Below are 13564 nucleotides of genomic sequence, written 5' to 3' on the forward strand. Positions count from 1 at the left end.
CTTTTATCAAATGTAGGGACTTTCAGGCAGCGCCAGCATACGCCTACTATGCCCTCAGCTTCGCTTAAGTTTGGTGCTGATGATGGCAAGAATCGGCAATGAAAATTAAGTTGGAAAGTCAATCCACTCTGTGCCATTGTTTTAATGCACGCATTTAAGCACCGGCTCAAGGGTCGTGCATTAACATCGCTATTTTCTTTTAAAGTGGTTGCAAACTCGTTTGGTAGGGTAGCGAGCAGTTATTTGCCGCTAAGTGCACAGATTTGTTGACCGGCGCAATAGGGATCAAACCCCACACTCTCCGCTTCACATGCGGGAGGTATGGGGTTCGATCCCCAGTGCCGCTGGGAAGCCACCAGTGATAGTATAATGGGTACAAGCCTTCCTCTTGCCTGGTGCTCGACTCATCTGGGGTAAAATGCTTGGAAACGGGTCTTTGACACCCCCCCCCCCTGAGTAGAAGAAACCTTATGCCATGGCGTTCTTTGGCCACGGATGCCGTTGTGCCATAAAAATCCATCATCATCACAGATGTGTTGACCAGCTTCGGTAGCAGTGTGAACCAAAAGTGGCAGTGTGCGTGCCGACGCTAGCAGATACGTCCGTTGCAATATACCGCATAACGCATGTAAAGGCCGCAACAGTGTATTGGCTGCACCCCGTTTTCTGACAAGAAATATTGAAGAAATAATATCCATGTAAAGGCCGCACCCAAACTTTTCAAGACCCACGCGAGGATAGCGTTCGAAATGCATGCGCTGTGGGCGCCGCGACCAACTCCGGCTAGCAGTCAACGTTAAAAAGAAGAAAATAGGCATATTTCCACACTGCTGACATTCTGCCGGCGCCACCTGGTAGCTGAACCTGTCTCTTAGTGCGTGGCAGAACGTCTTCTTTGTCTTTAATGAGCACGGTTGTTCGGAAAGCCTTGCTCCAGTAAACTGCTGTGCTTCCCGCGTCCCGCTACTTTTGTTGGTGACATTTGGTGGAGGCGCTGGGTGCCATCCCATGTACGCTGACCCCAACGATTTCCTTGACACTTGTCCACGACGCGCGGACGCCACACCTGTCCACAAAGCGAGCCATCGCCTGCGAGGCCTGCAATCCGAGTTTGAGCCACTGACAAGGCCTGTGCAAGATATGACCTCCACCACTGGCAGCCAGACAGGTCGGTACTCCGGCAGTGCCCCGCCGTACGGCGTTCTCACACCGCGGTCGCTACCATACTTCCATGGCGTCCGGTTCGAGGTTGTTGAAGATTGGTTGGCCTGTTTTGACCGTGCTGCTGCATTCAACCATTGGGATCACGAGCGGAAGCTGATTAATGTCTATTTCGCACTGCTAGACATGGCGAAAACGTGGTTCGAGAACCACCACGAGGCATCTTTTTCCAACTGGGCCGCTTTTCGCTGTGAGTTGCTCGCCATATTCAGCCCGAGCGAGCGAAAGGAAAATGCTGGAATTACCCTCCGCTGCAGGTCACAGCAGTCCAACAAGAGCGTGGCCATGTTTATTGAGGACATCACCCGCCTCTTCAATCGGGCCTGCCCGGCCATGCCAGAAGCTACAAAGGTGCGGTACCTTATGCGTGGGGGTAAAGGACCAGCCGTTTGCTGGCGTCATGCACGACCCTCTGAGAACCGTCGCTGCCTTCGCCAAGGAAGTTACGAGCATGGAACGCTCGGTTCAAGAACGGAGTCCCCAATACGGCCGTCAGGCAAATGTAGCGGCCGCTCACTACTGCACTTCCTTGCCAGCCCCCAGGGACGAGGTGTTGCGGGAGCTTGTGCGGAGCATTGTAAGCGAAGAACTGCGACACGTCCACTTGGATGCTCCGTCGGCAAGCATACCTTCTACAGGCAATGTGCTCTATGCTACTCACCTGAGTACCTGGCCACTCAGGTGCTGCCCCTGACCTCGCAGCGGCGCCAATCGCAATTGCCGTCCCCGAGGCGCTTTGCTTCGCCCAGTCGGCCCTCATCCTCTGGTCAGTTCAGAGGCACGTCCGCTCACTAGGAAAACTGAAAACGGCATCCTCTGGGGGTAGGACTGCCGCCACTGCACAGAGTAAACAGCCTGCACCCGACGATTCGACACAACGGCCCGAGCGGCGACGACCCGGTGTGACGACCTCACTGACGTGCTGCGAACGATCGGTTTCTGCTGAAATTTTAGTACAGTAGCTGACGTGTAATTCGGACTCCAATAATTTGGGCTGGTAGGATATTTCGGACCTCGATGAGAAACCGTCAGTTATCCCATTGAAGCACGTACACATTCGCGACGGATATTTGGGACTTCCAAAGTCCGAAAGTTCGATTTTTCGGACTAATTTCAGTCGCCTGCAAGCCAAAATCGGCCATCTTATCGGCTTTTCGCCGGCGCAAAAAGCGCCATCTTGGATTGAAGTGGATTTACGCTGCGCCGTTGTATGGCTTGACATGCTTTCTGTACCTCATTGTTCCCAGTAGAGGTCCCTGCGATCTCTGACATTTCGAGGTCACAGCCAGATTGTCATCGCCGTCAACTTGCTTTTGTCACCGACGTTGTCGCGGGCAGTTATCGCTTGTCGCATCCATTGAGAATTGGTTGTCGGGGGCAGGAAATTGTGCAGATGCTATCTTACATCTCGGTGGGAAGGGATAAAGGAGGGACTCAGAGAAGAAAGGAAGAAAGAGGTGCCGTAATGGAGGGCTCCGGAATATTTTCGACCACCTGCACAGCACACGGGCGCCTTTGTGTTCCGCCTAAATCGAAACGCGGCCACTGCGGCCGGGTTCCAACCCGGGTACTCCGGATCAGTAGCCGAGCGCCCTAACCACTGAGCCACAGCGGCGGGTCCCATACGTTCGCCATTCGCCGTTTCGTCACTTGGGTTTTTCTTACCGCGTCGACCGTGTGGCGCTCAGTCTTCACGAAGTTACATCCGTTCACTGTTTTGTGATTGTGACCGGCGGTTCCGCCGCTTTGAGCGAAAAGTTCCTTATCTTTGCGTGTGTTTGACGAGCGATGTGGTGCACACTCGGGTTGTGGACAACATGGCCCCGCTAGGTCCGTCAAAGAAGCCTGGGAAGTATTCCAACTAAATTCGGTGACCTGGCTGTCTAGCATGTACACTGAAAGCACAACTTTGGCGCAAATTGTCGCCAGCAAGAGAAACTTCCCGCGAAGTAAAATCAGTGACATTTTTAAGCCGATTTCATCTCAGTAAAGTGATTTTTTGTACTTCAAAGATTTTTGGGACTGTTCGATTACTCGGACCATTTTTCGGGTCCCTTCGATCCAAAAAATCGGTCGGCGACTAATTGCCGACTGTCATGAAGTGAACACACTCGTCGCTACCGGCGCTGATTTTTCTGTGATGAGCAGGCAGCTCGCCACAACTCTCTGTAAGGTACTGGCGCTTTGGTGTAGATCCGTGATCCGCACCGCCGGTGGCCTTGTAGTGCGGCGTCTGCACCTGTCGTAACCAGATCCGCGGTCTTACTTTCACTGGTTCTTTTACCGTATTACGTCACTGTTCAAAAGATCTCATTCTGGGCATGGATTTCCTTGAAGAGTATGGTGCAGCCATCCACCTTCGCGAGCTCATGGTATCTTTTTCCGCCCAGTGAGCCGTTGACACCAACACCGAGCCCAGCAGAGTAACGTTACGCGTATGTGACGACCACATAGCAATCCCTCCCTGAGCAAGCAAGTTCGTCACAGTCGAGTGTAATGACAGCACCGGCACTCCTGGCATCGCCGAAGCGGACATGTCGCCCCTCCTCGCTCGGCAAGTTTGTGTAGCTCGAGGCCTAGTAGAACTTGCCAACGGTTGAACCGTCATCTTAGTCACCAACTTTACCCGTGTGCCGCAGCATTTAACGAAGACAGAGGTCGTCGGTAATTTTGACGAGCTTTTAGAGTGTACCAAGCAGTGCTCTTTGTCCACCTCGTCAGACCTAGACGATGCAACGGCTACAGCCATTCCGACCGATGCAAACCCGCACCTCTTGGCCAGTCAGAAACGCTATGTAGAAAACCTCATCTATTCCTTCAGCGACTGTTTTGCATCAAATTCCAAGGTGCGACAGACGCCACTTACAAAGCACGGAATTATCGTTGCTGACGACCAAAGACCACAAACTATGTCAGCGCCCTTATCGGGTGTCTTCAAAATAACGTGACGCTATCCGCCGCCAAGTTACACAAATGCTCCAGGACGACGTCTTACAATCGTTCCCGAGTCCCTGGGCATCGCCTATTGTCCTTGTCACGAAGAAAGATGGCACTCTCTGGTTCTGCGTGGATGACAGACGCCTTAATAACGTCACGAAAAAGGATGTGCACCCACTGTCACGCATTGATGACTCCCTAGACCGCCTGCGCCATACCACCTAGTTATCGTCCCTTGACCTCCGCAGTGGGTATTGGCAAATAGAGGTCGACGAACGCGACTTAGAGAAGACCGCCTTTATTACTCCTGACAGTTTGTACGAGTTTAAGGTGCTCCCTTTTGGATTGTGCTTGGCGCATGCCACATTCCAACGAATGATGGACACCGCGCTGTCTGGCCTGAAGTGGCAGTCGTGCCTCGTATATCTCGACGATGTCATGATCTTCTCTGACACACACTGCCGGGCTGGGGTTGTCTATCAGATACCCCAAACGTGCGGTAGTGTGTGCATAGGCCAAACGGGAAGATGCTTTAATGTCAGGGCCAGGTAGCACTTCCTCAACGTAGAGGGTCTGGAGGTAATCTAGCATACCACTGCAACCAGCCTCGCCACAAATTTAAACCTATATTAGAGGATACATGCATATTAGAGGATACATGAATACATGGATTTTGCATGTTCGCCTGCCACTTCTCGTTTGCTCATCAAGTTTTCTTATGTCAGCCGGAGCGCATTCTTCTCCTCAGGCTTTTGGCGCGGCTCAATCGTGCACGGTAATCGTTCAAATTGTTTTTTACATGTAGTTTTTACCTCTTACCTTCTTGGTGTTGACAAGTTTTTTGCTCAATTTTAGGGTGTATTCGTTTGTTTTTAGTTTCTTGTGTCATCCGTAGGGTTGCATGACGTTTTATCTGATTTTAGATTTCTGACTCTGCTTTTGCTTCGCTTGCTGGGCCCTTTTAGGCTCGGTCGTTGTTGCTGTTAATGTGTTCTTGACACCGCCCTTTGGCCACGATGTTGCTTTGCACGTGTGTTTTCTTTGGTTTTGCTGGCTCAAGTGGTTTTTGATCGTTTCACTTCATAAAGTTTCACGCCCTTTTTCAATTTTTGGTGGTTTTCTTTCCTTCTGGTTCATACATGTGTTGGCCGCCCATTGATGACTGTGTATTAGGTTGTAATCTTTGGCCCCCTGATTGTCACGTGGTTTTTGGCATACATTATGCTGGGCTTTTCAAGAAATAAAGAGTTGTTAGCGCCCGTCCTGTCGTCAGTGTTTTTTTCTTCTCGTATCCCCGTCTGTTTCCGCGCCGGTCATTTCGAATAAATTATTACCCTGGAACCAAACTCCAAGAGCATCCAAATATCCCTGCAGAATCTGGTAAAGGGAATTGATATCCCTGGACGAGGCGAAAAAAGCTATGTGATCCGCATACACAAAAACTGCTATATCAGTATGAATGGGGATGCCACTGAGCAAAATATTAAAAGCAGCGGGGATAGCACCGATCCTTGCGGCGCACCTCTTCATTGATAATATGTTTTAGAACATAGGGTTTCCTCAGTGCAATAAAAGTATCTGTCCTTGAGAAATTCAAATATCCACGCATAAATGTAGGTTGGAGGATTTTACATAGCAAGTCTGTAAAGCAAAAAAGTATGTTCTACACTGTCATAGACCGTTGCTACATCAAGAGTGATCAAAGCTGAAACTTCCCTTCTGCGTAGCGAAAGCCGAATTCTGCTCTCTAGATCCACATGCGCGGACCATATAGAGCATCCGCGGCGAAGGTCAATTTGGGCTGAGCTGAGACCGTTGACGTCATGAACATGTTTTGTGAAGCGACTGTCTACAGTTATTTCTAATAATTTGACTACATTTGAAGTCAGCTCAATTGGCCCAATTTTATCTGAGACGTATCCTTATCCTGCATGTTTCATCAATAAAATAATTTTCACTGTCTTCCAAATGCTTGGAATCCAGCGCCTGTCTCGTGTCTTACTTTCCTGTGTGCTGTGTTTTTGTGCGCTTCATCTACTCAAGCTATGAACCAACTTGCCCAGGAATGTGTTCTACTGGAATCCATGCATTTTCCAACGAAGCATTGACCATATATAAGAGGTCGCTTGTAAAATATTGGGCTAAAATTCTAATAGTACCAACAGTGACACCATCAGGTCCAGGAGCTGCAGGATGCAACATTACCACGACTGAGAGGAGCTCTGATGCATCAACCTCGGTTTAATTCAAAGAGGGTGAGATTGAGCACAAAGGGACATTTTTCTGCGCCTGCAAGCGTAACGCCAATCTCTAAGCAATACGCTCCTTGGTTCCCTGAGCCTTTTTTGGTGATAAGACTGTCGAACTTGTGAGGAGAGAGACTGCAGGACTCTTATGTGCCATGAATCTATACAGGGTCTTTCGATTGCGAGGATTTCGAAGATATGTGTTTAAATTTTGGTTATACTCCTCGTTGGCTTTTGCAGTTGTTCTTTTGAAAGATGCCGAGAAGAATTTGTAATTTAACCAGTTCGCTGCACTCTGGTTGCAGGGTAGCCTCTTCCAGGCCGCTTTTCTGCGACGATAGGCCTTCTCAAATTCTTCTGTCCACTAAGAAGACGGCGTTTATTAGAGGCTGCTGCGGGTACAGAGAATATGGAGGGTTCTACTGCATTTTGCAAAAACGAAACCGTCTGCTGAGCTCTGTCTTTCCGGCTTGTACTAATTATGGAGGCAAATGAGGCGGACATCAAGTTTTTATAAATATTATGGTTGACAAATTTGTGCGTTACACAACTAGCTTTGAGCGGAGATAACCGGATAATGATTGTTATAGGAAGGTGATCACTAGATGTACCCGAATCTTCTGTCGACCAGTCAGTCACCTCTAGCCTACCTGCTGATACTGTTAAGTCAATGGCTGAGCGATCAACCCCTCGCATAAAGGTTATTTTTCTATAATTGCAGCAGCGTACAGAATTTACAGACAGCCACGACCAGAGAAGCTTGCCACAGGAATCAGTACAACTTCCCTGTCACTATGGTGAGAAACTCTGCGATGACTGCACTGCTTGTGCCAGTCACCAAGCTGTCTAAAGAGTCTGTCCTGTGTGCACCTAAAGGAAAATAGACGTTAGCAATTACAATATCGGCACAATGCGGAAATGAAATTTTGATCGCTAAAAGCTCACAGTCAGGGAGAAGAATTTTCTTCGAGATAGATGTCTGATGACAAAAATGTTTAGATAGCAAGGCTACCAATCCGTCTCCTCTGCCAACATTTCGATCTGACCTGAAAACTCGAAAGTTTCGCATTAAAATGATTTACAAGGTGATAACCAAATTTCTTGTAAAAGCACAATATCAGGTTTATGTTTGTGAATAAGTATTTCTAGATCTGGAAGATAAGACAATACGGATCGCCAATTCTATTGTAACACTTTGATACCTGCCATGCAAACTGACCAAATGAAGAGGCAGATACCGCCTCTTTAACGATATCAACGTGGGGAAGAAGTTTGGGTGGTCGTTTTTTAGCTTTCATCTGTGGAGAATTAGAAATAGATGGTGACGAGAAAACACGGCGCTTGTGCGTAGGGCACGGTATTTCAACATCCGTGGGCAGATGTTAATGCGACATGCACTGCTAGGAACAGAGATGTTAGGTGGGACCTGGGGAGCATCAGGAGTTGATGATGAGCAGCCAGCACTAGCTGCACAAGCTGAAACAGATGCAGACGTTGCTGGAAGGACGGATGTTGATGACGACGCAGATTGAACTGCAACACACTGAGCCAACGCCTCACAAAAAGTGTTTAGCATTCGCGCAACCATTTTATTAAGGGCCTTTTCCACTGTGGTCTTATTTGACGCATCAAGTTGGACTCAATGTCCCCAACAGAAGCGCGCACATGACTAGCGTATGAGACTTTTTCCTGTTAACAGCAGCGTAAGCATCGGCTCTTGAGCACCGCTTCTCTTTGATAATGTCCAGCAAGCTACGCTCTTCGCAACGTTTTGCACAGTCTACATCATTAGCTGAGTGAATTTTGCTGCAGAGGCAACAATGAGGGGTCTCTGAAGTGCAGTTATCAGCACAATGATCTTCTCCACATAAACGTTAGGTGGTCTCCGACTTGCATGCTTCGCCGCTATGCCGGAACCGACAGCAGTTGGTGCACTGAAGAGTGTGGAATTCTAGAGGGTCCACAAAGTAAACAATCGGCCAAATCTTTAGCTCAGCAGGGCAGGAAGAGTCAGCAAAAGTTGTAATTAGAGACTCAGCAGCAACACGCGATCCATTTACCTCTCTACTACAGCGATCGGTTGAAAGGACCCCAAGTCCTGAATCCTCAAATTCTTCAAGAATTTCTTGCGGGGATCGTGCTGGGTCAACCCCACGTACGATACCCTTGACGCATGCAAGCTGTTCGGGAATGAATGTTTTCAACGGAAATGAGCTGAAAATTTTGCACTGAAGCAAGTCAGCAACACAAGCGATGCCTTAGGACTTTCACACCATTCCTCAACGGCCAAATGGACGCATTTCCGAGATCTTCAGATATTGCGCTGTCAATGATCTTAGCTGTTGTTTAATTAGTTTTGGGGTTTTCAGTTTGTTTGCACCTTCACCGATTGGGACGAGAGCAACGGTAATTGCATCAATGCCATTTTTTTGGGAGGACTCAAGCGGCAGACTTTGGGCCGGCAAGCTGGCAAACAAAACTGTCAACCCTTCACCTGGGGATGTCAGCGACATCTCTCAGCAAAACGCACCATCAAGTTCACATGAACTGCGCCTTAACCTACGCCTTGGCCAAAACCCCCCAACGTAGTACGGGCTCACCAATGAACAATCCGGAACCACCAGGAGAACCAGAGAACAGCAGCTGCAAGCAAAACACGTCAGAAAAGCAAACTTCTTCCTCCTCCCCGTTTCCACGCACAACTCACAGTTCAGTGGTAGTACTTCAACCTTTTCCGTTGCTCCAGGTACGCTAAGAAGATTCGGGCAGTGCTGAAGTCGTACCGCCCGTAGGCTCTCTCCGGAGCTGTGTCCAAGCTCAACAGATATATGAGGGCGAACGACCCTAAGGACATAGCCATTGTGATCGAGAGCCAGGTCGAGCATGTGGTGCGCCGAACGCGCGAGGAGTTATTCTCTGAGCAGCTCGAGGAGGCTCACGAGAACCTTAAGGCCTCCGCCTGGTACCACGTGAGGCGTACAGCGCTTTCAATCTGGTATTCAGCTGTGCTGTCGTCAGTGCATATTGAGGGAAGCTGGGCGTTCGAACAAATGAGCAGAAAACAGATATGGCTCTTGAACGCAACGATAAAGGCTGCCGCTTTATTATCTTGGTAAACGTGTTGTAGTCGTGTCACTTTCCTTGTCCTTCGCATTGTTATTTAGCCGTATGTAGAACTTAATGGCCGAAATAACATATCAGGGAGGGATACTAGCTTCCGCAGATTTAACGCGGATGGTGAAGCGCGTGGCTTGGAGGACTGACCCCAGTGCCACGGAGCGTTGGACGTTACGTCCGAGACCATGTTGCACGGTGTGTTTGCGGTGGCTGACGATAACGGGTGGCCATAGGATGGCCTGCTGTCACTATCGTCATTAATTGTGCTGATGTCACTCGAAGCGACACGCTCGATAAATCGTGTTAAGCTTGCGGGCGGCGTCACAATTCAAGATAAGAGGCGATAGATCTCTATTACAAGTTAACTTTCATTTGCGGTTGAGTGTGCGTGTCTGCGTTTGCAAAAGGAGCGGCTGTCACGTCACGCCCTTAGAGGTGGAGGTTCAGTGTCCCCGCAAAATTTTCTGCGTTTTCTGAAGATATTTCACTGCGATGTATGTTTTGGAAAGGTCTATGGTCTCGCTTCGGCGTGTTTCGCTCGACGCGACTGCACACTCAACACCTTACGGCGACAATTTCAAGGCTAACACCTTGTGGAAGACAAACTGTAAAAAGTATTATGCGGGGTCGAGGAGCAGGGGACGTACGAGCTTCAGTCCTCCGAAGGTGGCAGCCCAAGCTTCCCCTGGGTGGTGTCCGATGTGCTCATGCGCATCGTGGTCAACTCGTCCTCTTGCCTCCTCGTGCCGGCATCGCGCAACACCTTCAGCCAACGACTCGGGCCACTGCTGCTTGGCGTGCCGCACTATGGTGGCGGCGACCAGGACGGCGCACAGCACGGCGACACGCAGGTGCTGACTAACCTGCTCAGGCTCATGTACGACTGGATCGACTACAGTCGCGAGTTACTCTTCGTCAAGGACACAGAGGAGTTATGCGCGAGGCCTGCGTCAAAGTGCGTGGCGTCAGCAAAAGAGCTACGTTGCGTGGATTTCCTGGGCTACGAGACCAAAGAGTAGACCTACAAGCTAGAGGGCTTGGCTCCTTTATGTGCTTCGTGCATAAGGCTCTTCTCTGCATCGCCGTTTGCTGGCTTGAGTTCACCATCCAACGGCCGTAAGAAGCGGGATAGAGGCAGCAATGTGGTTCGGCTGCTCGAACAAAACTCAGTCTGTTTTTTAAACAGACACGTAGCATACAGCTACATGTGGCAGCTTTGAAAGGAGGCGCCATGCGCTGTTTTATGGGAAGCTTGCGAAGTGCTGGCGTTTTGTCTCGTGTTTTGACCTCACAGCTGCGTCGTCGGTCTACCAGGATGATGATAACCTTGTAACTCGGCATAACCACCAATTTGTGTTGGTATGAATAGAAAGTTTTAACATAGCACCTACGTACTGCGCATGTACCGGATAAGCTGCCGGATAAGATACGAACCTGCATTAGACAACAGGTTGGTACGATCGCGACTGGGATAGTATGTCTCCGCTGTCATAACTGAGTAATAACAGTCATCCTACACTGACGATCTCTCCTGCCTTATGTTCGGCTTTTTATCAAACAAAGGGGACATGCACACGATCGGGCACTTAACCGAGATTGAGGTTTATTTTGTGAAATCCCGAAAGCTTAAGTAGGTTGAGCGTGCGAAATGTCTTGAAGGACATTTCGCACGCTCCCATTGCGAAGTGAAGGTGACTCTATGTGGTAACACAGTAAGGGAATATCATCGCTCTACCCAGAAAAACGTATTCATAGATAAATGCACTTAAACATTGTGTGCCATCCTCGGCGTGGGGGAGTTAGCGGCGGAGGCTCACTATTCACCTTCCTTAGCAGGTGTCCCGCTCCCTTTTGAGGGACATGCTGCCACACAGGCTGGTGATCCTGTGCCTGCGCTTTGCGTGCGCAGGGTGCCTCAAGATCTTCCAGGGCGGAAGGGATGGGGAGGTCATCTCCAAGGAGTGCCGGCGCCCCTACCGGCTGGGACACCTAACCCTGATCACGCTCAACCGGCTTTACATGTCCGGCAACCTGGCCTACCTGCGCAGGGCACCCGAGGGGCGCCCCTCCACAGAGCTGATCTGGTATATTTCACACCTTTCTTCGAAACTGGAGTGACGTCGCTTGAACAACTTAATGAATCCGGTAACGTCAAGGTACATTTGCCCCTAACGCTGTGACGTTACCGAACTCACCTGCGAAAACCTGTGACAACCAGTGTCTGGTGCTTGTCGGCGTTGCCGACATCATCAGGAGTGCATACGTCGGGGATGGCTGGGCAGTCCTGGCATCGAGGTGCACTTAAGCCTCAGACGGAGACCGAAACTGCCTGTACAAAATCGTTTGCAAATAATTATTGACCCTGCGCCCCGGTGTCTCAAGCTCGTTGTCAGGATTACTAGGCCTGCGGACCTCTTTCAAGGCAAAGAAACTGACACAGCATTTTTTCTGTTACCCTTTAAAGGTCAAAACACTCAAAATACGCAGCAGACAGCTTCTAAAGATTTCCAGGCAGCAAAGGAGGCATCGATGCCTGTTTTGAGCAAGGGTACCGCTGGGAATTCTGTACCAGTAATGCTCCTCTCTCCTATTGAGTCAAACCCGGAAATGATAATTAAACATTCGCGTCTCCTTTGTTTCGGGCTTCCGTTGTGCTCATGTTCTGCGTAACATTAACGTAGAACATCAATCACACAGGAAAGACGTCCGTGAGTCTGTGAACATTTTTCCGTGCGCACCGCTGCATGCTTCTGCAGTTCACAAGGAGTCTAAGGAGAGCAAAGGTGTAGGCCAATTGGTGAGGCCTAGTTGCGTGGGATTACACCGTACAGTCATCAGATATTGCATGAATCGGCGACAATCGTCACATATACATTACCCTCCTCAATGCCTTGCTTTCAGGCTTTCCTTGAGGTGTTTTCTAACGAAATGCTAACGAAGCGTGCCATGAACCACAATTGGCAGGTTGTTCCACTGCCATTTCTTACGTGTGTACGTTATCTGCATGCTCGGAGAAGTGCTATAAAATCAGCATACGCCGTCTTAGTGCCATGTTTTGAGGAAGTTATCAAAAACAGCCACTGCATGTTTCGCAAATCCAAGATGCGAATTTACAGCTTTTATAAAGCACCCTTACTCGCAGTGCATCGATACTTGTATGCACCGCAGTATCCTGAAATACGTTAGTTGTATTCCGCCAACCTGTTGGCTGTCCCCCAGGATTTACATCAACCGGGAAGACGAAGAATTCTTCCAAATCCTGCGCCGACACGAGAAAATCCTCACGGAGATTATGAAGGATTGGTCCGGCGTTCAGGACATCCAGTGCGACCTCAAGACGGACCGCATGAATGAGTGGTTTCTCCAGCTAATGGTCACCGGGAGCCGTTGGGCGCTGGAGCGCCCCAATGAGATCGTTGTCTACCCGTCTTCCCGTGAGGTGCTCTTGCTCGCGTTCGAGCAGGAGAAGAACGTCATCACCGGAACACTACAGTGATTACTTTGATGTTTTTACTTTAATTAATGCTTTTACTTTAAGCCGAGGCTTTGTACACGCAACAGAATTTTTCTGGAAGGTGTCTAGGTTGGCAGCCCCCTAGCTAGGGGGCTAGGAGAGGCTGTGGCCTGTTCGGGATGCTTCTGGAGGGCAGCTGACTTTCCCACTGTCTCTTTAGATTTGATTTTACTGTTGCATTTCTTTCTCTGCTGCTGCATGGGCTTCTGGTGTGTGGAGGCAGGCGGGTTGCTGATGGATGCATGGCTCTTGTGGAGGGTGAAGTAGGGAGGTCTTTGGAACTTCTCGAGGCTTCACATAGAGAAAATTTCTTCTCATCACACCGATAACGCTGCCCTTAGTACTATTGTAGCAAATTTTTTTTTTACTTGCCAATGCCAGCTTCCTGGAAACGTCAATAAATGGCTACAGCGACATGGCGTGTGTTCTTTCCACAGGCTCTTTGATAAATCAGAGCATAGCGACGGATTCATCGCGCGATTCAGTATCTTGCATCACCCACCGGTCACCCAAGATGCAATGAACGTGT

Source organism: Amblyomma americanum, chromosome 1 (assembly GCF_052857255.1).
Source record: "Amblyomma americanum isolate KBUSLIRL-KWMA chromosome 1, ASM5285725v1, whole genome shotgun sequence".
In the NCBI taxonomy this organism is placed as follows: Eukaryota; Metazoa; Arthropoda; class Arachnida; order Ixodida; family Ixodidae; genus Amblyomma; species Amblyomma americanum.